Consider the following 22775-nt stretch of genomic DNA (forward strand, 5'->3'; position numbering starts at 1 on the left):
GTATACTGTCCTGATTTTGGCTCCCAAACTTAGTAATGACCCACGAGCATTAAAGGGAACCCGTCACCACATTTGCACATATACAGCCAGTGACAGGTTCCTATAGAGCTCTAATAACTGACTGACACCCTTTTTAGCTAACAATTGTTTGGCTTACATCCACATAAATCACCTTATATATTATCTGACATCGGAGGGGGCGTGTCCTGCTCATGGGGCATGGCTCACTGGTATCTCTGACTCTTCTCTCTCAGGCTGCCACAGATGAGTCTCAGAAGCTAATTTGCATATCAGAAAAATGACTGTAATTAAGGTACAGGGCCCCACTGGCAGCTAATTTTAGGTGATATGAGGAGGACTTGTAACCTTTTATCAGCAGACATTGTTAGTCAGGGGGGGGTTCAAATCTGGTGACAGGTCCTCTTTAACTCCACATTCACTTTTAGACACTGTACATTAGCCACATTTTATAATGAACCATCTAATTACATGTCCTAGTATATGTTCCCATACATTACATTATCCCTCTCTTGCACTTGCACTTAATAATGACACCTTTTGTGCCACCCACCCAATAAATGTTACATACATGTGGCCTATGTGCTATAATTCCTCCCACTTAATTCTTGTATATCCCACTAATTCCCTCTCACTGTGACTCCTAACACTAACAAATGCCCCCTCAAAGACCCTACACTTTACGCCCCATAATTGTGGCCCCCTCCCCAAATTGGTTTCTCCTTCCTAATAATCCCCTTCCCCGATTGTGGCTCCTGTCCTAACATCGCTCACTGAAAGGAACCCCTACCTAAAAGTGCTTCATTCTTTAGTCCACATTCCTTAGTGATGCCCCCAAACTCCTCAGTAATGCCTGGTTTATAGCCCATAGTCAACGTAAAATGCCCACAGTAATTCCCTGCAGGCTACAGTATTGCCCACACTCTACATTAATGCCCCCTTTAAAGAAATGCTCCCCTAAAAAAGTAATGCACCCAGTCCACTGTAATACCCCCTTTATATAGAAATGCTCCCCTAATAAGGTAATAAACACAGTCCACTGTAATACCCCCCTTATATAGAAATGCTCCCTTTATAAAGTAATGTTCCTAGACCATAATAATTCCTGCTCATAAAGTAATGCCCCCAGTATACATTAATAACCCCTTCCCGACATTTGACGTAATAGTACTGCATCGCGGGAGGTGCGTTCCCGCAAAATGCAGTACTATTACGTCAAGCTTCTGGCCCCGGCTCCTGAACGGAGCCGGGGCCAGAAGCTGCGGGTGTCGGCTATATGTTATAGCTGACACCCGCCTCTAACACCCGCGATCGGAGATTTCTCCGATCGCGGGTGTTAACCCCTAACACGCCGCGGTCGCGCTGACCGCGGTGTGTTAGAGGCATTTAAAGTTACTTAAATGTGAATCGGACCCCCCCGCGGCGCTTACCGGGGGGGTCCGCTCCTCCGATCGCAGCCCCGGGACTGCCGGTGCCCGGGGCTGCGCGATCCTCCTCTCGGTGCCGGGTCCCTGCCTCCTGGCAGGACCCGGCTGTAAGACACTGGGCATGCGCAGCATGCTCAGTGTCTTACATTACACGGTGCAATACATCTGTATTGCACTGTGTAACCTGTAAAATAGCTTGAACAAGTGATCAGAAGATCACTTGTTCAAGCTAAGATGTCAGTAAATGTAAAAAAAGTAAAAATAAATAAATAAAGGTTTTTTACAGTAAAAATAAATAATAAAAGAAAGTGAAAGTCCCCCCAAACACCACATTTCCCTTTACACAAGTAATAAAGTATAAAAAACACTAAATCACGAAAAAAAAACCCCACTTATTTGGTATCGCCGCGTCCGTAACAATCTGTACAATAAATCCTAATCATAATTGGACCCGCTCGGTGAACGTGGTAAAAAAAAAAAACCAAAAACTTGCCAAAAATTAAAACTTTCTATCAATTTGCTTTACAAAAAATGTTCTAAAAAGTGATCCGAAAAAGTTACAAGCACCAAAATGATACCAATAAAAAGAGCAACTTGTCACGCAAAAAATAAGCTTACAACCAGCTCCGTAAACCAAAAAATTCTATAATTATGCTGCTATAAAAATGGCAATACTAAAACAAATGCAATTTTTTCTATTCTAGTTTTCCTTCAATAAAATTGGACAACTAAAAATAAAACTATATAAATGAGGTATCACCGTAATCGTAGTGATCCGTAAAATAAAGATAATATATTATTGTTATGCTACAGTGAACAACCCCCCAAAAAAATGCTAAAAATCCAAAACAAGAATTGATTATTTTATTTTCCTCCACACGTAAAAAGTTAATAAAATTTCTTCAATAAGCTAAAAACCCACTAAAATTAAGTTTTTTTTTACAGTGCATCTCGTCTCGCAAAAAATAAGCCCTTATTTGTCTAAATTGCTTAAAAAATAAATAAAGATTGTATAGCCTATTCCCAACGAGCGTTGTTATAGAACGGTGCGGCGGGTAGTGACTTTCCAACACTGGTCAGGGTAAGACGGCGGCTGTTCCTAACAGCCATCCATCCTGCCCCATGGACCAGAAGGGTTACATCCCCCCCACACACCCCCAGTTTATTATCGCTGCTACTGGCTTATCAATTCAGACGAGCCGATAGCAGCGAATTTACTTATGACGTCAGTAATACCGGTCACCATGTCTATAGACACGGTGATCGGGGCAGGGTGGCGGCTGTTCCTGACAGCCACCAATTTTGCCTTGCGGTCCAGAGGGGTTTTGTTGCCCCCCTCTGTCCATGTTTGCCGCTATTTGCTGGTCGATTTGGTCCAGCCAAAAGCAGCAATATTCGTCACAATGGGCATCGCTAGGGTGAATAAGAGCAACACTTGGTGATAATTTCCCTACTAAAACGAAGATTTGGTACAAAAGTGCGGGCCGTGTACATTGTACAGATTATGGTGTACAACTCTTACGTGCTGTTCCAATGTGCATGTCCTGCCGTATTATTTCTCCGTTTTCAAGAGGAAGATATTAGGAAACTAATATTGGGACAAGAAGGACGGGGCCCCAGTACCTCTGGTTTAGATGTTCCTGTGTTTTGCCAGGACAGCATTTTCCCGGTGAATTCTGCTGCTTCTAATGGTAGGACTCAATAAAGAGTCTGTTCCAAAAGAGGAGTTAGGATGGACACTACATACTAAGGATGGACACTACATACTACTAAGAGACCTGCGACAACTCCAGAGTGACAAAAGTTTAGTTGGTCCCTTGGTATATTCTACCTCCTTATACGCAACACATTCACAATTCACGCCCAACCTATTGTGAATTAATTTCGGTAAAATGAATAATTGTAACAACTGTTATGTCCCGTTGCTCCCTATACCCCTCCATTATTTCATAAGGGGCGCCACATAACGGGCACTGAACTTTCCAGAAATAATTGCAATTTCCATCTTGGACTCCGTTGCACATCATATTTGGAAACCACCTATATGTTCAAAATGCTCATTACACTACACTACACTACACCACATATTACACCTTGCTATATTCCCCAAGGGGTGTACATTCAACAATTAGGGTCACTTTTCGGGTTTTCCTCTGTTTTGGTACCACTACGGCTCTCCAAATGTATCCTGACACATGTGAAGGATTTCTTACAAATTTGGCCTCTAAAAGACAAACATCCCTCTTTTCCTCTACTGTGCGCCCATAAAGCATTTTATATGCACATGTGGGGTACTTCTACACTCGGGAGAAATAGGTTTACACCTTTTTTGGGGTTATTTAATATATTATCCCTTGTGGCTTACATAAATTAGGGGTAAAGTGACATTTATAGGAAAATTTTCACCTTTTTAATGATTCGGGCCTAATTGGATCATTCACCTGTAGGGGCAAATACATATATTACACATTGCAAAATTCTCTAAGGGGTGTGCATTCAAAGATTAGGGTCACTTTTTGGATTCTCCTCTGTTTTATACCACTAGGGTTCTCCAAATGCATGTCAAACATTTCTGTCAAATTTGGCTTCTAAAAGGCAAACATTCCCCTTTCCTTTTACTGTGCGCCCATACAACATTTTATATACACATGTGGGGTACTTCTACACTCGAGAGAAATAGGTTTACACATTTTGGGGGGTTATTACATTTTTTTATACCTTGTGGCTATATAAAATTAGGAGTAAAATGACCTTTATAAGAAAATGTTCACCTTTTATCTATTTAAGTCCTAATTAAATCAAACACCTTTACGGACAAATACACATATTACACCTTGCTAAATTCTCTAAGGGGTGTGCTTTCCAAAATGGTGATACTTGTTGGGGTTCCGCTCTGTTTTGGTACCACTACGGCTCTCTAAATGCATCCTGACACATGTAAAGGATGTCTGTCAAATTTGGCTTCTAAAAGGCCAACGCCCCTCTTTCCCTTCTGAGCTTCACTGCGTACCCATACAACATTTTATTTGCATGTGTGGGGCAATTTTATACTCGGGAGAAATGCTAGTACACATTTTTTGGGGTTGTTTCATCTTTAATGCCTTATGGGATACAAAAATTAGCCGTAAAAGTGACTTTTTTGGGAAAATGTTCACCTTTTTCCTTTTAGGGACCTAATTGAAGCAAACACCTGTAGGGGAAAATACACATATTACACCTTGCTAAATTCTCCAAAGGGTGCACTTTCCAAAATGGTGACACTTGTTGGGGTTCCCCTCTGTTTTGGTACCACTAGGGCTCTCCAAATGCATCCTGACACATGTAAAGGATGATTGTCAAATCTGGCTTCTAAAAGGCCAAAGCCCCACTTTCCCTTCTGAGCCCTACTGTGCACCTATACAACACTTTATATGCAAAAGTGGTGCAGTTCTGTGCTTAGGAGAAATAGTTTTACACATTTATGGGGTTGTTTCATCTTTTATCCCTTGTGGCTTACAAAAATTCGGGGTAAAAGTGACTTTTTTGAGAAAATGTTCACCTTTTTTCCCTTTTGGGGCCTAATTGAATCAAACACCTATTGGGGAAAATACACAAATTACACGTTGCTAAACTCTCCAAGGGGTGTACTTTCCAAAATGGTGTCTCATGTTGGGGCTTTCCTCTGTTTTGGTACCACTATGGCTCTCCAAATGCATCCTGACACATGTAAACTTTTTCAGCCATATTTGCCTTGCAAAAACGAAACAACGCTCTTTCCATTCCAAGTGCCCCCCGGTGCCCGTACAGCAGGGTACAGTGACAAAATGGGTATTGGCATACTCAAGAGGAATTGCCCTCAACATTGTAAAATGCATTTTCCTTTTTAACCCATTGTGAAGGTGCAAATTTTAGTGTTAAATGAATCTATAGTAAGATAAAATTACATTTCTCTAATTTCACTTTCATTTATCTTTCACGCTCATGAAACGCTCAAAGGGTTAACAAAATTCCCAAAGGTTGTTTTGAATATTTTGAGGGGTGTAGTTTCTAAAATGGTGTCATTTGTGGGGGGTTTCTGTCATGTGGGCCTTATAAAGTCACTTCTAACTAAATTGACCCTCCAAAAGTAGGTTTTGATGATTTTCGTAAAAATCTGAAAAATTGCACCTAAAGTTATAAGCCTCCTAACATCCAAAAAAAAGGAAAAGATGTTTGAAAAATGATGCCAAGTTAAAGCAGACATATGTAAAATGTTAGTTATCAAGTTATTTTAGTGCTATGACCAACTTTTCAAAAACTAGAAAATTTTGAATTTGGAAAACATTGTTTTTTTCAAAATTTTTGCCAAATTTCCATTTATTTCATAAATAAATACTAAATATATTTATTAAATTTCTCAACCAGCATGAAGTACAATGTGTCACGAAAAAACAATCTCAAAATCAACTGGATATGTTAAAGCGTTCCAAAGTTATAACCACTTAAATAGACACATGTCAGATTTTTAAAAATGGTCCGTGTCAGGAAGGTGAAAAGTGGCTTCAGCGTTAAGGGGTTAATGCCCCCATATAAAGTAATGCCCCAAGTCCACATAATGCCCCTTGTTGACAGTAATGCCCCCATATAAAGTAATGCCCCCAGTCCACATGCCCCTTGTTCACAGTAATGCCCCCTGTTTACTATAATGCCCCCCAGTCCACATAATGCCCCCTGTTCACAGTACTGCCCCCATATAAAGTAATGCCCCCATATAAAGTAATGCCCCCAGTCCACATAATGCCCCTCATTCACAGTAATGCCCCCTGTTGACTGTAATGCCCCAGCCCACATAATGCCCTTTGTTGATAGTGATGCCCCCAGTTCACATAATGCCCCCAGTCCACAGTAATGTCCTATATAAATTAATCCCCACACTGTTAACTAATAAACAAAAAAAAAATCTCTAATACTCACCTCTGTCTTCCCTGCTTATCCTGTCTTCTGTGCAGGACGATCGGCGGTGACGTCATCATATCGCGTCTCCTGCTCCCGGCTGCTGTATTGAGCTGCATGAAGCAGGAGACGCGATATAGTAACATAATCACGTCTTCTGCTCAGTGTAGTGCTGCACGGAGCTGACGGCACCGTGTACCATTACTCTCCCCATCTCTATCTGTGTCCTGATGAGAGTGGAAAACTCTCCCTGGACAGCGGGACCGGTGACCTGCTGATCCGGGGAGATCAGGGGCACCGGCCAAAAGATCCAGGGCACGAGCCCCGAATCTTTTGACCTAGTGACGCCCCTGGTGTAGCGTCCTCATATTCAGTGTCTCTTTTCAGGTCCTGCAGCTTTAAGTAATATTTTACAGATTCTAAACTAACGGAGCCTGACAGACTGTATCACCGCATCCCCTCAGACCTGGCAAAACATTAGAAAGTCCAGTAGCACCAAAACAATAGCAAAATGCTTTGTTGGTGAAAACTTCAATACTGGTCTTGACACACCAGGCAGATGTACTCCAAAAAAAAAAAAAAAAAAAAAAGAGACTGCACTCCAAACTCAATGGAAAAGAAACGGATGGATGCTTTATTTACCCAAGTGCAACATATCAGACACTGTTCAGGATCCCTTTTCAAGCAATATGATAAATCCAACATTCCATATATATGGACAACATCATTAAATCATGTAATCATATCAGGTGCATTTTACAACCTAATTACACTTCAAAACAGCCATTAATAACTTGTAGTGAACAACATCCATCTGTGTATCAAATATATTCATGTGTAATAACCCCATTTCTGACTTGGTAACAATATTTTTATCTCCCTTGGCATTCTATGATATGATGCGCGCAGGTGCACAAGTCCCTATGACGTCAGGGAGCCATTCACTTATCACAGGGGTGGCGAACCTATGGAGCGGGTGCCAGAGACAGCATTCTGAGCCCTTTCTGTGGGAACCTAGGCCATCACCCCAGAATGAAGTTTACCAGACAGAACTTGGGAGGCTGAAGGATTGAAAGTTGTCAATGAACAAGGAGAAATACATTACTGCTTAAACTACTGCGCTGGCACTTTGCAATAAATAAGTGGCTTTTGGTTGAAGTTGGGGCACTGAGGCTCTAAAAGGTTCGCCATCACTGACCTATCATATACCCCACAATACTAAACCACCTCCTTCCTTCAACGCAAAACACAATTTTTTGGTGCACGCGCAGATTCTGTGTTAAAGAGAACCCGTCATGCAAAATAACCTCCCTAAACTAAATATATTTTCATAAACTACCATTAGAGAGCATTGTCTCTATCCCTTTATTGTCCCTCTACATGCCTGTAAACTTAAGCAATGAGGTCCTAAAGCTGTATGCAAATGACCTGTGAAATGTCCAATGAAGCATTAGCATATTCAAGCTGTCCACTCTATTCATGAGTGGGAGGCACAGCCACACCCCCAGTGCATGACTGACAGCCTGTATAATGATGTGAGGCTGTATAATGATGTGCTTCCTGGTGCTGGTGGCCACGCCCCCTGCAGCCTGTGTGTGCGCATGTGTGTGTGTATAGGAGAGATACAGCAGCTCCAGGCAGCCATGTTACAGCAGAACATGTCAGATTCATGTGTAGCTGATGTCTGTGTCTCTCACCTGTATATTAGGAGGATGCAGCATGTCAGCAGATGACATACACACACTAGCAATGCTTTACTATACATTACACACAGACATGAGCAGGGGGAGGGGAGGGGGAACAGGGGTGACATCACTGCCTCTGACCATGTGACCAGCCTCATTTACATGATAAAAAATAGATGATTTTACAATGAATAATGTATGAAATAACTAGATAAAGGCTGGGATGGGATCCTTGTGAGCTGCTCCAACAGGTAGAGGTGACAGGACAAGTGACACAGACCTGATGACAGGTGTCCTTTAAGTCGCCTAGATTAATTGTTTTATGAGCTAAATGAGGGCCTGATCTCTTGTCTTCTCTGGGTATAAATTTAGTGATAGTATAGGATGCTTACATTCCAGGTTGCTTGCATTCCTTGTTTGCTTAGCATAATATTCTGCTAAGTATAATAATATTCTGAGAAGTATGAAACTGCAGTTTGACATTGGAGTTAGACAGGGCAGGAGACAGGTAAGATGGCAGAGAAAAATGAACAATTATGTTTGCCTCAAAATGTTTTCCATTTTCTCCCTCTTTGCCATGGTTGTTTTACTTGCCCATTGTCCATCTATTCCACCAGTACCAACTATCCATATCAATGCCTCCCTTCTTCACTCACCTTTCTTTACCACTCACACACTCTATACGTTATGTAACCAGACTAACTTATCACAGTCTTCTGCCGTGAAGCAAGAAATAACTTCTTATAAATCTCTGCAGCATCTTTTGTCTCTTTTCTTTCTCCTTCTGCTTGCTGCAGGGGACATCTCTCCTAACCCAGGCCCACCTTCTGCTTATTTTAACACTTCACACAGAAACCCTGCTAACCTTATAAAGATTCAGTGTATCCCCTCTTCTCCTTCTCCACCCGTAACCCCTTTTAAATGTGCCCTATGGAACGCCCGCTCTGTGTGTAATAAACTATAATCCGTTCATGACCTCTTTCTTTCTAAGTCTTTTGACATGCTTGCCATTACGGAAACATGGATCCAGCAGGATGACTCTGCCTCCGTTGCAGCATTGTCTTATGGCGGTTTACACTTTTCGCACTGTTCCAGACCTGAGAATAGGCAGGGAGGTGGGGTAGGCATACTACTCTCTCCACAATGCACTTTCCAGGTCATTCCTCCTGTACCTTCTCTTACTTTCCCATCTTTTGAGGTCCACACCCTCAGACTTTTCCGCCCATTCTCTCTTCGTGTGGCTGTAGTATACCGTCCTCCCGGCTCACCCTATCAGTTTCTTGACCACTTTGCCTCTTGGCTCTCTCACTTTTTATCCTGTGACATTCCAACCATCATCATGGGAGACTTCAACATCCCTGTTAACACTCCAATTTCCCCTCCTGCCTCTCAGCTCTTAGCACTGACTACTTCTCTCGGTCTTTCACAACTCTGCGTTTCCCCCACTCATAGTGAGGGAAACATCCTCGATTCAGACCATAATCTCCTTTCTTTTACTTTCAATAATCCTTCTCATTCTCAGAATCCTTCCACCCATCACTCATACCGGAACCCACGTGCAATAGATACTCATAAACTCACAGAAAACTTAGTCTGCACTGTCCCCCATCTCCTCTTTCACCTGTCCAAACCTGGCTACTAACCACTATAATCACACTGTCAGAAGCGCCCTAGATTAGATGGCACCACTCACTATCCGAAATTTTCAACACGCACGCAGGCAACCTTGGCACACTGAATAAACTCGTTTCCTTCGGCAGTGCTCCAGGATTGCTGAACGTCTGTGGAGAAAATCGCGCACATCTGCAGACTTTCTACACTTCAAATTTATGCTGAAAACTTATAACTCTGCCCTCCACCTTGCTAAACAGGTCTATTTTACTAATCTCATATCCTCTCTCTCTAACAACCCCAAAAGGCTCTTTGATACCCTTCAGTCCTTACTAACACCAAAGGTGCAGCCACCTGTCACAGACCTTGGGGCTGAAGATCTGGCCGCCTATTTTAAGGTTAAAATTGATTGTATCCACCAGGAAATAATTGCTCAATCCACTCACCCCTCCAATCCCCTTCCCTCCCATACCTTATATTGTTCACTCTCTTCCTTTGAGCCAGTCACAGAGGAAGAAGTGTCCAGGCTCCTTTCCTCTGCTCGCCCCACTACCTGCAGCAGTGACCCCATCCCTTCACATCTGGTACAGTCTCTCTCCCCAGCAGTCACTTCTCACCTAACTAAAATTTTCAATCTCTCTCTCTCTTCTGGGGTCGTCCCCTCTTCTTTCAAGCATGCTATTGTTACCCCTTTACTAAAGAAACCTTCACTGGACCCATCCAATACCCACCAGTTTCTAACCTTCCTTTCATCTCCAAACTCCTGGAACGCCTGGTCTATTCTCGACTAACCCGCTATCTCTCAGCTAACTCCCTCCTTGACCCCCTACAATCTGGTTTCCGCTCTATGTATTCCACTGAAACTGCTCTTTCTAAAGTCTCCTCACTGCAAAATCCAAAGGTGACTATTCTCTCCTCATTCTCCTGGATCTATCGGCAGCGTTCGATACTGTGGACCACCAGCTCCTCCTCAGGATGCTTCACTCCATTGGCCTAAAGGACACTGCACTCTCTTGGTTTTCTTCCTATCTCTCTGACCGCACTTTCAGAGTCTCCTTTTCTGGATCTTTCTCTTCTCATCTTCCTCTGTGTCGGGGGTTCCTCAGGGATCAGTCCTAGGTCCTCTTCTCTTCTCTCTCTATACTGCCCCCATTGGACAAACCATCAGCAGATTTGGTTTCCAGGATCATCTTTATGCTGATGACACCCAGCTATATACCTCAGCACGTAACATCACCCCTGCCTTAATCCAGAACACTAGTGACTGTCTCTCTGCTGTCTCTAACATCATGTACTCTCTCTTCTTGAAACTTAATCTTTCTAAGACTGAACTTCTTGTCTTTCCACCATCTACTAACCAAACCACCCCTGACCTCTCCATCTCGGTCTGTGGGATCACTATAGCACCGAGGCAGCAGGCCCGCTGTCTTGGGGTTGTGCTGGACTCTGACCTCTCTTTTTCACCATATATTCAATCTATTGCTCGCTCTTGCCGGATGCATCTCAGAAACATCTCCAGAATCCGTCCGTTTCTGACATTTGAAACTTCTAAAATGCTAATTGTTGCACTTATTCACTCTCGACTAGACTACTGTAACTCCCTACTAATTGGTCTTCCACTCTCTAAACTCTCTCCTCTACAATCTATTCTTAATGCAGCAGCCAGGCTCGTCTTTCAGGCCAAACGCTACACGGATGCCTCCAGTTTGTGCTAATCACTGCACTGGCTACCTGTCTCCTTCCGTATTCACTTTAAAATAATAACCCTCATCCACAAAGCTCTGAATAATGCTGCACCTCCCTATCTCTTTTCTCTCATCTCAGTCTATCGCCCTTCCCGTGCTCTTCGATCTGCCAGTGACATTAGATTAATCTCTACCTTAATTCGAACCTCCCATGCACGTATCCAGGACTTCTCCCGAGTTGCACCAATTCTCTGGAATGCCCTTCCCCAGACTCTAAGACTAATACCCACCCTCCAAAGCTTCAAACGTGCTCTTAAAACCCATCTCTTTAGGCAAGCCTATCACACTCGCTAACCGCATGAAATGTCAACTCTCCCTTTACTAATCCATCCTATGTACTATCCTATCTGTTATCTGGCAAACAGCTCATATATACCAAGCTCCAGGCTTCTCTGCAGTCTTTTTCACCTAGGACCCTGTAAATAAGACGGCGGCTGATGGCTGGTTCAAGCAGCAACATCGTTGTTTAGTAAATTACTTATTAAATTATTTTATATTGTTCCCTTATAAAGAATGGCTGGACCATTATACAACCTCTTGTGTCACCCCCTCATCCTCATAGTCTGTAAGCTCTTGTGAGCAGGGCCCTCACTCCTATTGTTCTATATGACTGTTTGTTCTTTGTAATGTAATATAGTTGTATATGTCCCCTATGATTTGTAAAGCGCTACGTAATTTGATGGCGCTATATAAATAAAGATTATTATTATTATAAGCAGTTATCTGGAATAATAGGGTTGATGGCCCTGATGTTTCCATTCATGTCCAGTTATTCCTCTGTGCTGCAGTTGCTGCCATTGGTGAAAAGCTGTCCCTTCTCATAGGAAGATTTAAAATAGAAATAGTATAAACGAGTTTTAATCTACTGCTTACCAGGTCTTAGTTTATTTTAAGACCACTACAAATTGTGTTCTGCAAGTATGGTACAGGTTGTAATCTTCACTAGACAGTCTATTGGTCAGACCTCTGGAAGCTAAACAAGGTGCTGTCAGAATTGTAAAAGAGGTCCTTAAAGTTATTATATGTACTGTCTTCTTAAGGTGTAGGAACCTAGGCAGAAGGTACAGTTTTTCAGATAATTTGGAGTCAGTCAAAAGCAGTCAGTCCCAAAGTTTTGAAGATTATAACAGGGAACAAACAAGGAGTAAGTTGTCAGAGGATCATACAATGTAAAGGAAAATGCTCTGTAACGTTTCCTTAGGAACATCTTAAATAAACAGAAGACCGGCAGAGCCTTTGTCTGTCATATGTAAATCTCAAATTGATTTGGAACATTCTAATATTCTCTAGTATAAATTTTTCTCTGGGAGAAAAAACCTTCTGCTTTCTGGTTAGTATGTTGACATGAAATCCAGAGGCAATTAGGTCATAAAGTCTCCACCTTAGGTCCCACAGTAGGATTTCCCTACTCGCAAAGGATTGGCCTAATTTTGTGGCTCTGGAAGTATTTGGGATCTGGCCTCCACTATCTTAAATTGGTCATACAGAATATTTCTTATGTTCCTTGGTACCAATTCAAAGTCTGAAGGGGAGAAAGTTTTCATAATCTAGAGGCCAGGCATTCGGTTATAATATATCTTAAGAGTATGTGTATTGCGTAAAGGCAAATAATCAGTTTACTCGGTGGTCTAGACCAGTGATGGCGAACCTTTAAGAGACCGAGTACCCAAACTATAACCACAATTCACTTGATTACTGCAAAGTGCCAACATTGCATTTTAAGCAGTAACTTATTGCTACCTGTTCTACAACATCTATCAATTGTATCGGTCCCTTGAGGCCACAAATACAGTTGAAAGAAGGAGGGCACATTCAGACTATCATTGTAGCTTCTAACCAGGGTCTCTCTTTACAGTAGGAATGTAGGGTCCAGTAGGATGACCTCCAAAGATACTGCAGTTCTATCAACACTTTCTCACTTTTACAGTAGTTCCCAACATCCAATGAAGTGTCGTTTTAAAATAGCGCTGATTGTAGCATCTCTTAAATTGCCTGGTTCTGCAGGAAGATTCGGTGAATTTGGTCTTGTTTGGTGAGCTCTGTCTTGGGATCAATGGCCTGAGTGCCCACAGAAAGGGCTCTGAGTGCACCCGTGCCATAGGTTCGCCACCGCTGGTCTAGACCTTTATAAAGAGTATAATTTGACCTATGAAGTAGCTGAGGAGTCTGCCCCAGAAATTATCCGTGCCCATTCTACCCAAACACTTGCCACATCTGGGGCACAATTTAGACATGCCTCCTTAGACCAGATCTGTCAGGCTGTCAGGCCCCCAACACTTTATTTAAACATTATCGGTTAAATGGGGTGGGTACTCTTAAACTCTCTTGAGAGAAAAGCGCTCTCCTCTATTATCCCTCCCAAAATATTTCTCTGAAAATCTCTCTGGTTGGTGCCGTCGTGGTGCTGGGGAAAACAGGAGTTACTTACCGATAATGATGTTTCCTCGTACCGTGACGGCACCTGGTATATTCCCACCCTGGTGATTTTTCCTACTTTTTTATTGGTGGTAGTTCATGGGTATCGCGGAAAAAAAAATAAAAATAAAATTATAATTTTGGGTGTTAAAATTATGCTTACATGGAAATGTTTTTTCTGATGTGCTAATAAGGTTCTTCCAAGTCTCTGTAACCACTGAGGCAAGATAGGAAGGGCGTGTTTTTTATGCTCAGGTTTCCTGTTCCTGGGGGTGGATCCCTCTCTCTGGTTGGTGCTGTCGTGGTATGAGGAAACATCATTACCGGTAAGTAACTTCTATTTTTCCAGCATGATGGGGCAACTTGCAATAAAGCAAAGGTGATAACTAAATGGCTTGGGGAACAAAACATAGAGATTTTGGGTCCATGGCCTGGAAACTGCCCAGATCTTAATCCCATTGAGAATTTATGGTCAATCATCAAGAGATGGGTGGACAAACAAAAACCAACAAAATGTGACAAAATGCAAGCATTGATTGTGTAAGAATGGACTGCTATAAGTCAGGATTTGGTCCAGAAGTTGATTGAGAGCTGACAGGGAGAATTGCAGAGGTCCTGAAGAAAAATATTGACTTGCTGCATTAACTCAATCTAACTGTCAATGAAAGCTTTTGTTACTCATAATATGATTGCACTTGTATTTCTGTATTCGATAAAAACATCTGACAAACACACATAAAAAACAGAGGGCAACAGATCATGTGAAAATGTGCAGCATTATGCAGAGCTTTGTGGATGAAGGTTATTATTTTAAACTTTGTTAAGGAGGAGACCGCCAACCAGTGCAATTACTGGCACAAACTGGAGGCATCTGTGTTCGTGTTTAGTTAGAAAGATGAGCCTGCATTAAGAATAGATTGTAGAGGAAAGAGTTTAGTGAGTGGAAGACTGATTAGTAGGGACTTAAAGTAGTCTTGTCAAGTGTGACTCAAAGAAACAATTAGCATAGAGGTTTAAATTATAAGAAATGGGTGGATTCTGGAGATGCATGCGGCTAGAGTGAACAAGAGATTGAGCAAAGCATCCTGAGGAGGTGCTGGTGGTCCACCATATCAAACGCTGCTGAGGAGCAGTGAGGAGATCATTGGAGACTCTAGTAAGAGCAGTTTCAGTGAAGTACATAGTACAGTTAGCTGAGAGATAGCAGGTTAGTTGATAATAGATCATGCATTTGGAGGTGAAAGGCATATTAGAAACTGGTCAGTAGTTTGTAACACTGGATGGGTTCGGGGAAGGTTTCTTTAGTAATGGGGTAACAACCACAAGTTTGAAAGAAGAGGGAGCAACACCAGAAGAGAGAGAGGTTGAAAATTTTAGTGAGTTGAGAAGTGACTGCTGGGTAGAGAGAATGCACGAGGTATGAGGGGATGGGGTCACTGATGCAGGTAGTGGATCGAGCATAGTAAAGGACCCTGGACACTTCTTCCTCTGTTACTGGCTCAAAGGAAGAGAGCAAACAGGGTAAGGTAACGGAGCAAGGAAGATAAGTCGAGTGAGTGGTTTGAGAAATTATTTCATGGTAAATGCAATCAATTTTATCTTCAAAGTAGGAGGCCAGATCTTTAGCATCTAGGTCTGTAACAGGTGGCTTCACCTTTGATGTAAATGAGAAGTGAATAGTTTCAAAGAGCCATTTGGGGTTGTAAGAGTGAGAGTAATATAGAACTTTAAGCAAGGTGAAGGGCAGAGTTAAAGATTTTGAGCATAAATTTGAAGTGTAGGAAGCCTGCAGATATGTGCTATTTTCTCCACAGACGGTTGGGACTCCTTGAGCACTGCCGAAGCAAGCAAGTTGTGTTGGTGTGCCAAAGTTGCCTCATGTAGGGCGCTTTTGACAGTATCATTAGAATGGTTAGTAGTCAGGTGTGGACAGGTCAGTGAAGACTGCAATGTTTCTGTGAGTTGGTGAGTATCAATGGCACGTGGGTTCTGAAAGTGGAAAGGACAGATTGGTAAAATAAGATATTGAAGAAAGTCTGGAGAAGACCAAGTCCATCCCTCGTTATGAGTGGGGGAATCAGAATTGTGAAAGACCTAGAGAAGTGGTTAGTGCTAAGAGCTGAGAGACGGGAGGGAAATGGGAGTGTTAATAGAGATGTTAGTCTCCCATGAAGATGGTTGGAATCTTATGGGATAGAAAGTTAGGGAGCTAAGAGGCAAAGTGGTCAAGGAACCGGTAGGTTCTGAGGGTATGACGCTGCAGTGTCAGTTAGCTTTATCGGAGGGCTCTGATAAAGCTAGCAGTTTAACACTGCTAAAAATGCAGTAGCGCTAGGAGATGCTTACTTCAGTAAGCAGCTGCTAGTGCTTCTTTTTAGGGTTACAGGTCCTCTTTTAGTATTGGCACTGTAAATACACTGCGGACTGAAGCAGGACGTAAAAGATTTTAGGTATGAGAACCATTTTGACTAGATAAGCACAGGTAGGAAGGAAAAAAGTTTCAGCCAAGCCCCAGTGCACCAAGTCCAGTAGGGGCAGTACATTCAGTCCACAATACAGCGTGTAACACATGCTCCTTGATATTTGATCTCCGACGTCAGAGGTTGAGCTGCAGCTCCCTGAAGAAGGGATATGGTCCTATAAGAATCCCAATAGGTGGAAACCTTCTCTGGTTTGGGGATAACTACGAAACGTGCCTCAGTCATTGAGTCTGGCAGTGTACCCGCCTCAAGCGCCTCTTTATACAGTTAACACAATAGGGTGGCCAGTTTGTCAGTAATTTTATAGAATTCAGCCGGTAAGCAGTCGGTGCCTGGTCACTTGCCGTTAGCCAAAGAAGCAATGGCCTCAACTCCACCTTGCTGATAGTGGCTGCCAGAGCCACCTTGGTCTCAGGGGTAGGGGAGGGAAGGGAAAGAGAGCTATGGTAGTTAGCAGTCTCCTGAGTAGTCACCGCATGTGTAGAGGAATACAAGGATGCATAGAAATCTCAAAATGCATCCGCAACCCTATCAGGGTCATGTAGAAGAGTTGTAGAGTTGCCCTGGTCACAAACCTTAGAAACCACAGTAGGGGCAGAATGTACCTTAGCCAGGTGAGCATGTAGTGTCCCACAGCGGTCCCCATGTGCAAAGTAGTTATGTTTGGAAAAAAACTGTGATCATTTTGTTTTGTCCCTCATGACAGTAGAATACTTGCGCTGCACATCACGCTATGCCTGGAGAGTCTGCTTCTGCTCTGACGGGTCTCGTACATAGAATGAGAAATTTAGTGGCACTTATCAAATTTATCTAGCCGTCCTTATGTGCTACCACCTTATCCCTAAAACACCCAATGGGAAAAAGTAAAAGCTATTGCATAAAATATAAGTGTAGGTGGGCACTGATAAGGAAGGTTCCGGATTTCTTAGATTAATATTTATTTGTACATCCAAAAACATACAGATATAAAAATCAGACCTACAGACGTCTGTGTTAAAAAATTGGTCTTTGTAACAAAAAGACAACTAGCTTGAAAAAATAAAAAATAAAAAATATAGCGCTTTAGAGATATGGCAAAAATTTATTTTAAGTTAAAAAATGGAGAGGAAAAGGTGATATCTTTTTGAAGGGTCCAGAGTTCGGATGCCGTATGAGAGGTAGGTATCCGGGAGGTATTTTAAGTGGCTGGCAAGATATAGGGCCCTATATCTGCATTGTAAGGCTAAAAATCGGATCGGACCAGTATAAATGACAGGTAATTTTAAATGACTGTAGTCATACACTCACGGTTAGACGGTTCTGGCTTGTTTTCATATTAGACAAAGTTTCTTCGCAATGGAGAATAATGAAAGGCAGTGTGGGCTGGGTACACTTTGGCGTCTCCACCGCCGCGTGTGTTGCGCAATGGCGCTCCAAGTTAGGTATTCTGGCGCGAGTCTTGCGTCAAGCAGCAAAGCTTTTGTTCCGTCTTCTCCTTTTGCAGTCCCAGTCAATCGTCTTGCATCAGGTGGATGATAGCTGCACACAACGGGGTGTATCCACCCCAAGCAATAGTGTTTACAACACAGGATATTCTGCTATAAATCTCTTATTGCGTTTTGATTTCTTGGTGCTTTTTTGTGAGTGGTTGTTAGATGGGTCTCGATCCTATGATTTATAGCTGTGACTGTGGCTAGACGCATTTCAGAGCAAACAGCTCTTTCCTAAGTAGCCTTTATGAACCTCCTTGTCTTTTCCTCTTTATATAAAAGTGTTCAGGGTGTTTTAGAAAACCTGACCCGGATACCTTGAACTAGAGCAAAATTTTGTTTGGCTGGAAATTGTGGACTGGATTTTGGTGACATATCTTTATCAGAAAAAGTTGTTATTTGAATTATATTGTGCAAGAATGTGTGCATTCTTGTTCTCTTGAACACTGAGATGTTTGTTTTGGAGACCATATAAGATAACAGGACACTTGGTAAGTTAAGTAAACAAGTGTAAACAATGTATTTGAAGCTAAATTTAAACAGTAACTCTTAGTGGGCTAAAGAGACCGATATATATAGTGTGTTCAAAATTTCAATTCGTACAATATTATTTAAGACATCTATTGTGAAGATGTTCCATTTGTATAGATGAATCCATATTCGTACAAGGTCTCGTACATATGCTAGCTCCGATTGCAATGTAGCAAGTTCAGTCTCGTTGGAAGCGAAGCCTCTTTTGAGATGATGTATGGCCTGGGACATAGCTCTCTGAACAAAAGTCTTAAAGGCATCCCAGTAGTCCAGAACAGGACCCTATTGGGAGTTGTATTTGAAGAATGAAGACTACTGCTCTGAGAAGTAGACAGAGTAGTAAGGCAATATGGGTTTAGACTCCATGGTGGGCAGGGAGGATGTGTCCCTCAATGCAGCGTTTTACACACAACGTGGAATGGTCTGATATAGAGGGGGAGAAATGGGAGGCCTCACTAATCAAAGGCCTCAGTTAACCCCTTCCCGACGCGCGCCATACTAGTACGGCGCGCGCCGGGTCCCGGTGCATGGGGAGGGCTCGCGGGCCGAGCTCTCTCCATAGCCGGTAAGTCTTTGCTGCATATTGCAGCAAAGGCTTACCGGTAACACCCGCGATCGGTGCTAGCACCGATCGCGGGTGTTTTCTCCGTGATCGCCGCCGGCAATGCTGCCGGCGGCTTCAAAGAGATGGCGCCGCATGGGCGCCGCCATCTTGTTGTGGATCGCTGCTCCCCGATGACGTCACGGGGAGCGGCGATCCGTCGCCATGGTAACCTCGGGTGTTCCGAACACCCGAGGCTACTTCCTTTTAACCCATGCATTACAATGTGCTAATTGCACATTGTAATGCATGGGGAGTAAAATCCACATATACTGCCATACTGTACTATGGCAGTATATGATAGGATCGATCAGACTACCTAGGGTTAGAGTACCCTAGGGAGTCTGAAAAATAGTAAAAGTAAAAATAAAAAAAAGTTTAAAAAAAAAAAATTATAATAAAAAAACCTAAAAATTCAAATCACCCCCCTTTCCCTAGAACTGATATAAAAATAAATAAACAGTAAAAATCATAAACACATTAGGTATCGCCGCGTCCGAAAATGCCCGATCTATCAAAATATGATAATGTTTTTTCACTATGTTTAACCCCGTAACGGAAAATAGCGTCCAAAGTCGAAAATGGCATTTTTTGGCCATTTTGAAAAATATAAAAAAATTAATAAAAAGTGATCAAAAGGTCGCACAGTCCCAAAAATTATAGTAATGAAAACGGCATCAAAATTCGCAAAAAATTGACACTATCCACAGCTCCGTACACCAAAGTATGAAAAAGTTATTGGCCCCAGAAGATGGCAAAATAAAAAAAAAATATTTTGTACAGGAGGGACGCAGAGTGAAAGCTGTAAAATCCAAGCCCACAAGAAAACGTCACAAATGTGGTTTTTCACCATTTTCACTGCATTTGGAATTTTTTTCCCGCTTCCCAGTACACGCCATAGAATATTAAATACCGTCACTATGAAGTGCAATGTGTTACGCAGAAAATAAGCCATAACACAGCTCTTTATGTGGAAAAATAAAAAAGTTATAGATTTTTGAAGTTGGTGAGTGAAAAATGGAAGTGAAAAAACTAAAAAAGGGCAAGTCGTTAAGGGGTTAATCGTCAAGATACATATCTATGCGGGACATGGAATTATAGGAAGTGGAGAAACCAGAGGCGGCTATAATATCAGGGTGTAAGCGGCACCAGACATTTTCCAACCCCAGGCTCTTACTAAAGGTGCGGAAAGCAGTTGAGGTGGATAAGGGAAGACCCCCGGTCACCTGCCATTTTTTTATCCAAGGACCTATCCCAAACAGTATTGAAGATTCCCAACCACATTATAGGGACTTCCGTGTGTAATAGCATAAATTCTAGGATAGGGCCGAGGAGATCATACCTGAAGGGTGGAGGGACGTAAACACTGGCCAATATCATGGGGGCTCCATTAAAAAGAGCATGGATAATGATGTTGTGATCATCAGGATCGATCGACACTTCCAGCAGAGTAGGACACATGTCTAAGCACAAAACTAAATTCTCCCCTAGCATTAAAGGAGAAAAGAGTGGTAGGCCCAACCCAATCCAAGCTTTCTTGAGCCAGTTTAGCTGGTCCTCCTCCAGATGTGTCTCCTGTTGCCACATGATATTGAAATTATGTTTTCTAAGGTTTTCTAAAGGACCAGGGAACATTTCACCCTATCATTGATCCCTTTGACATTCCAGGAGGCAGTCGTTAGGTTTCTATTCGCCATAACATATACGTACAAAAGTGTATATTGGACGTTAGGGCCAAGGGGTGGGGTGCAACAGATCAGTAGTGAAAAAAAATTGTACAGGCATATACAAGCCCCCCCCCCCCCCGGGAAACACCTACGTAGGGTGCCAGCATAAGTCCCATAAACCTAAAAAAAAAAAAAAAAAAAAAGTGGGGGATGGAAAGAACATACAACCAATATTGAACCAAATAAGTACTTATGTTGCATTAAACAAGCTGGAATCTGTCTCTTTGAGAGGAGCGCAGAGGTTTCCCTCGTGTGTACCCTAGTTTCAAACCCCATTGAGACCTCTTTCGAGGTGTCGAAGAACAGGGCCTGCTCCCGTCCACAATATAAATCCTAGCAGGTTAGAGCATGACATATTTAAAGTCAGACTCCCGTAGACATGCACATATTGTGCACACTTCGCTTTCTTCTGCACCTTCAAAGAGAAGTCCGGGAATACCATGACCTCCGCACTATCCACTCGAAGATTACCCTGCTCTCTGGACAAACTGAGAAAGGCATTTCGGTCCCTACAGTTGATTAGTTTTGTGATGAATGTGCGTGGTGAGCGGTAGATGGAGGAGGTTTAGGAATAATGTGGTGTGCCTGTTCCACTACAAAGGGGGAGAAGCTATTACGGTGGATGTCAGTAGATTTACCAGGAAAGTATCTGGATCTCGAGCCTCCGAGCGCTCAAGCAGGCCAAAAAAACGGACGTTACATGTGCGCAGGTGGTTTTCTTGCTCTTCGATGCGCCTCTCCAGCTGAGCAGTTCCCTGCTGGAGGGTATTCTCCAGTGGAATTTGATGGCCTTCCAAGTCTCTCACAAGACGTTCAACATCAGTAACTTGCTCCCTGGTATGTTTTGCATCTTGCCTAATCAGAGCATTGTCCACCTTAACTTCATCATTACTTGGGATGAGGGCCGTTTGCCACTGCTCAATTGCCAGGAGAACCTTTTGTGGGGAGTAGCAGCGGTTATGTAATACAGTATAGTCCCAAGTTAGCACAGCAGAGAGGTGTGCTGCTGGCAGTTTAACAATCACCAGAGCTGTGTGGCAATCTGTCACAGGTGATGGAAAACTTCTTAGAATCTGCAGCAGGTAGCAGGGGTAACAGGCACACACAAAAGGATTTTCTCAGTGATTTTCTCAGGCCCAGCATCGGCCCCAGCGAGTTCTCAGGCCGTCAGTTTCTGCCTTGTGGTAGTCTGCCTCCAATGGGGTGTTTCGAGGGGGTAGCTAAGGCCAGCAAGGGTGGTTAAGGGGCACATGAGGCCTCTCCCGACCAGCAGGGAGGTTCAGCTGACACCCTGTGTATACAGATGCCGGCCTAGCTCTGATCTTGAGCTGAGCCGTCATCAGCTCTGTGACCCATATATCGGCCGCAGAGCTTTAAAAAAATTAAAGGAAAAATGAATGCAGGCAAGTACAGGGAGATTCTGGATGAAAACCTCTTCCAGAGTGCTGTGGACCGCAGACTGGGTCGAAATGGCTGTTCTAGCTCTAAAGAATTATTCTACTTGTTTAATAATTTAGCAAAAATATCTACATTTCTGGAGGGCGGGGTAGTCAAGATGGCGCGCAGAGTGTAAATTTAATGAGCAAAAAATACTGAATACTTTCCATACCGATTGAATTTGTATATAAGTCAGAACGGTAAATTTTATCATTGTAACTCCAGCCAGATTTTTTTTTTTTTATCTCTGTGACAATTGGCAAATGACAATTTTAAAAATGTTGGGTTGTCATAAGAACCAGTATTAATAATAAAGCTTGATTGCAGACCTCTTTGATAACTCTTACAGCTGATCATTGTAGCCTATGGCTAAAGTACAGTTTATTACCAATATCCAGATGTCCATTTGTAACTAGGGGTTGTCTGTAAGTCGGGTCCAATAAACTAACATTGTCAATGATTTTACTTTCCAAATGTCATAAAGTTTAAACATCCTATACATATTTAATATCAATCATAATGATATGTAGAATAGAAGTTTAAATGGAATTTGTCACATTCTGAATAGCACAACTTCTTTCCCACGCAAAGGGGTTAACCTTTATTTAGTAAACTGGTGCCAAACTGTTGACAAATATGGTTCCACTCAGAAACATAACTGATGCTATAAACAACATTACAACACTATAAAGTGACAGCAACAGAGTCATGAATAAGT

General features: G+C 42.5%; 1 protein-coding gene across 8 annotated transcripts in view; it reads left to right on the forward strand.

The window, feature by feature from the left end:
• Nucleotides 1-22775, forward strand: part of SLC12A4 (solute carrier family 12 member 4) — a 743054-nt gene that overhangs the window by 441042 nt on the left and 279237 nt on the right. The gene's annotated exons all lie outside the window — the stretch shown is intronic.

The sequence above is a fragment of the Engystomops pustulosus genome, chromosome 7, assembly GCF_040894005.1.
Source record: "Engystomops pustulosus chromosome 7, aEngPut4.maternal, whole genome shotgun sequence".
Taxonomy (NCBI): domain Eukaryota; kingdom Metazoa; phylum Chordata; class Amphibia; order Anura; family Leptodactylidae; genus Engystomops; species Engystomops pustulosus.